The following is a 4843-nucleotide window of genomic DNA, read 5'->3' as shown; positions in this document are numbered from 1 at the left end:
GCAAATAGCAACATAAACCATTCTGGGGAAATGGACATCTGTCACTAGTACCCAGGTGTAGTGAGATAGGAGTTTATAAGTGTATCTTCCTTTAAATTTTCACCACTTCCTCTCCTTATAAAATTTCCTTCAGCTTTAATTTTCCTAGCTCTTTCTTTAATGAAGCTTCCTCCCAGCAAGAAACTTTATTTTTCCCAGATTTCCTTTCACAGCTTCTTGACCTAGGTCCAAGGACAAAGGCTGCGCCTTTTAGACTTGATGGGTGGCCAGGACCATGTAAGTAGCTCTCTCTGTTGTGCTTAGAATCTTTTCCAATTGGAGAGTAGGTAGACTGATTCCAGAAAAGTTTTTATTGTCACTTTCTTAAAACAAAATAAAACTCCTCCTTTGTTAAATGTTCAATGCCTTGCAAGTACTTTTTTCATGCCAATATCAAACTGAAACTGAGAATTACTATTATTACACAATAGACACATCACACGTGTTTTTTGATTAATTTTGCTTTAACAAATTTCAAAGAAAAAATTTTATTTTTTTTTGTCTTTTATTCTCTCTCTTTTTTATATTTAAAAATTTTGTTGACAGAACTCATGCCTGGGTAATTTTTTTACAACATTATCCTTTGCACTCATTTCTGTTCTGACTTTTCCCCTCCCTCCCTCCACCCCCTCCCCCAGATGGCAAGCAGTCCTATACATGTTAAATAGGTCACAGCATATCCTAGATAAAATATATGTGTGCAGAACTGAATGGTTCTCTTATTGCACAGGAAGAATTGGATTCAGAAGGTATAAATAACCCAGGAAGAAAAACAAAAATGCAAGAAGTTTACATTCATATCCCATGTTCTTTCTATGGGTGTAGCTGCTTCTGTCTGTCATTGATCAATTGAAACCGAGTTAGAGCTCTTTGTCAAAGAAATTCACTTCCATCAGAATACATCCTCATACAGTATCTTTGTTGAGGTATATAATGATCTACTGGTTCTGCTCATTTCACTTAGCATCAGTTCATGTAAGTATCTCCAAGCCTCTCTGTATGCATCCTGCTGGTGATTTCTTACAGAACAATAATATTCCATAACATTCATATACCACAATTCACCCAACTATTCTCCAATTGATGAGCATCCATTCATTTTCCAGTTTCTAGCCACTACACACAGGGCTGCCACAAACATTTTGGCACATACAGGTCCCTTTCCCTTCTTTAGTATCTCCTTGGGGTATAAGCCCAGTAGTAGCACTGCTGGATCAAAGGGTATGCACAGTTTTGGGGCATGATTATTTAAGATTTTAGCATCAATATTCATTAGGGAAATTGGTCGATAATTTTCTTTCTGGGTTTTCAGCCTACCTGGTTTAGGTATCAGTATCATGTCTGTGTCGTAAAAGGAGTTAGATAGGACTCCTCCAATCCCTATTTTTTCAAATAGTTTATATAGCATTAGAGTTAATTGTTCTTTAAATGTTTGGTAGAATTCACATGTAAATCCATCTGGTCCTGGGGATTTTTTCTTAGGGAGTTGGTTAATAGATTGTTCTATTTCTTATTCTAAGATGGGACTGTTTAGGATATTTACCTCTTCCTCTGTTAATCTGGGCAGGCTATATTTTTGAAGGTATTCTTCCATTTCATTTAAGTTGTCAAATTTATTGGCATGAAGTTGGTAAAGTAATTCCTAATTATTGCTCTAATTTCCTCTTCGTTAGTGGCGAATTGTCCTTTTTCATTTTTAAGACTAGCAATTTGATTTTCCTCTTTCCTTTTTAAATCAGATTTACCAAGGATTTGTCTATTTTATTGGCTTTTTCATAGAACCAACTCTTAGTTTTATTAATTAATTCAATAGTTTTTTACTTTCAATTTTATTGATCTCCCCTTTTATTTTTAGAATTTCAAGTTTAGTGTTTGACTGGGGGGGTTTTAATTTGTTCCTTTTCTAGCATTTTTAGTTGCAAGCCCAAATTTGTTGATCTTCTCTTTCTCTATTTTATGCAAGTAGGCCCCTAGAGATATGAAATTTCCCCTTATTACCGCTTTGGCTGCATCACACAATGATGTCTCATTGTTGTCATTATCTTGAGTGAAATTATTAATTGTGTCTATAAATTGCTGCTTCACCCAATCATTCTTTAAGATGAGATTATTTAGTTTTCAATTAATTTTTGGTCTATTTACCCCTAACTTTTTGTTGAATGTAGTTTTTATTGCATCGTGATCTGAAAACAAAGCATTTACTGTTTCTGCCTTCCTGCATTTAATTTTGAGGTCTTTATGTCCTAATATATGTTCAATTTTTGTGCAGGTTCCATTAACTGCTGAGAAGGAAGTATACTCCTTTCTGTCACCACTCAGTTTTCTCCAAAGATCTATCATACCTAATTTTTCTAATATTCCATTTACCTCTTTAATTTCTTTCCTATTTGTTTTGTGATTTGATTTATCTAATTCTGAGAGTGCAAGATTCAGATCTCCCACTATTATAGTTTTGCTGTCTATTTCTTCTCACAACTCTCTTAACTTCTCCTTTAGGAAGTTAGATGCTATATCAGTTGGTGCATATATGTTTAATACTGATATTGCTTTATTGTCTATAGTATCCTTTAGCAAGATATAGTTTCCTTCCTTATTTCTTTTAATTAGATAAATTTCTGCTTTTGCTTGATCTAAGATAATGATGGCTACCCTTGCTTTTTTGACGTTATCCAAAGCATAATAGATTCTGCTCCAGCCTTTTACCTTTACTCGGTATGTATCTCCCTGCTTTAAATGTGTTTCCTGTAAACAACATATTGTAGGGTTCTGACTTTTGATCCAGTCTGCTATCTGCCTGTGCTTTATGGGAGAGTTCATGCCATTCACATTTAGGGTTAAAATGACTAATTCTGTATTTCCTGCCATCCTAATATCCCCAGATTATGATTTTCTTTTTCTTGACTCCCTTCCCCCCTTCCCTAGTATTAAACTTATTGGTCCCACTTGAGTCACACAGTTCTCCCTCTTTAGGATCCTTCCCTCCTCCCTTTGAATCCCCTCCCCTTTCTTGTACCCTTCCCTTATTACTCTTTTTCCTTTTCCCTTTTCCTCTTCCACTTTTTAATGAGGTGAGAGAAGATGCTCTGTAAAACAAATGTTAATTATTTCCTCTTTTAGCTAACTGATGAGAGTAGGATTTAAACAATGTTCCTCCCCCTCTCTAAGTTCCCTCAGATATGATGATTTCCTTTGCCTAATCGTCACATGTAGTTTCCCTGTTTATATCTCCCCTTTTCCCTTTTTCTGACACTATCCCCTTTCCATTTCTTCCCTTTTTTATGTTATATCAGTAAAATCAAATGTAGTCTTTTTGTATATCCACAACAGAAATACAGTTCTCAAGAGTTCCTTTTACCTTTTTCTATTTCTCTTGAGTCCTGTTCTTGGAGATCAAATTTTTTGCTTAATTCTGTTTTTTTTTCCTTAGAAACAAATGGAATTCTTCCATTTTGTTAAATGTCCATCTTCTTCCATTAAAAAAAATGCTCTCAGCTTAGCTGGGTAGTTTATTCTTGGCTGCATTCCAAGTTCTTTTGCCTTTCAGAATATCAGATTCCAGGCCCTTCAATCCTTTAATGTTGAGGCAGCCAGATCTTGAGTGACCCTTATTGTGGCACCTTGGTATTTGAACTGTTTTTTTTTCCTATCTGCTTGTAAAATTTTTCCTTTGTTCTGAAAATTCTGAAATTTGGTCACAATATTCCTCAGAGTCTTTATTTTAGGGTCTTTTTCAGAAGGTGTTCTATGAATTCTTTTAACACCTATTTTACCTTCTGATTCTATTACTTCTAGGCAGTTCTCTTTGATGATTTCCTGTAAAATAGTATCTAGGCTCTTTTTTTCATCATAATTTTCAGATAGTCCAATGATCATCAGTTTATCTCTCCTAGATCTATTTTCCAGGTCTGTTGTTTTTCCAAGTAAATATTTGACTTTTTTTCCAATCTTTCATTTTTTTTGGTTATGCTTGACTGATTTTTGATGTCTCAATGAATCAGTCATTTCTATTTGTTTAGTTCTTATTTTTAGTGAGATATTTTCTTCATTAGCTTTTTTTTACTTCTTTTTGTGTATGGCCAATTGAGTTTTTAAATGAGTTGTTTTGCTCTATGGAATTTTTTTTCCATTTCACTAATTTTTTTTAGTGAGTTATTTTCTTTTTTCAATTCACAAATTCTGTTTCCCTGCACTTCTTGGGAGTTTTTTACCTTTTCCAATTCATATTTCAAGAAGTTGTTGCTCTCTTGCATAGCTTCTCTTTCCTTTCCCCATTTTTCTTCTAGTTCTCTTTTAAGGTTTTTAATAGTCTCTTCTAGGAGAGCCTTTTGTATTGGGGACCAACAATTTTCTGGAGACTGTCTGCTATTAATCTCTCAGGGTTGAAAAGATATTCTCTTTCTGTATAGAAACTATCATTCGTTCTTTTGATTTTTTTACCCATTTTCTTAAAGCCTATAGGGTCTGTCTTCAGGGCCAGGAGGTTACCAGCTTCCTCTGCAGAGCAATGAAATGTGTATGGACATGTAGCTGTCCTGCTAGTCGATGCAAAAAGCAGCACGGTACTAGAGTGCTCTGGGAAAGAGTTCCCCACCCAGAAGTAACTCAGGCCTGCAGGTCTGAGCTGGGAAAGTACCCTATAAAGAACACCACTGTGTGGGATAATGACTCTCCTGGAGCTAGATGCTGAGCAGTGAGAATTTCACTACCTCAAGCCATAGCCTGCCCTGGGACTGTGGGTATTAACACCTGAGCAGTGAATGGCCCAGCAGGGACCAGAAGTGTCTCTGCCTGGGGAAGCACAATC

This window comes from Sarcophilus harrisii, chromosome 3 (genome assembly GCF_902635505.1).
Source record: "Sarcophilus harrisii chromosome 3, mSarHar1.11, whole genome shotgun sequence".
Classification (NCBI taxonomy): Eukaryota; Metazoa; Chordata; class Mammalia; order Dasyuromorphia; family Dasyuridae; genus Sarcophilus; species Sarcophilus harrisii.
Note: the sequence above shows the minus strand (reverse complement) of the source record.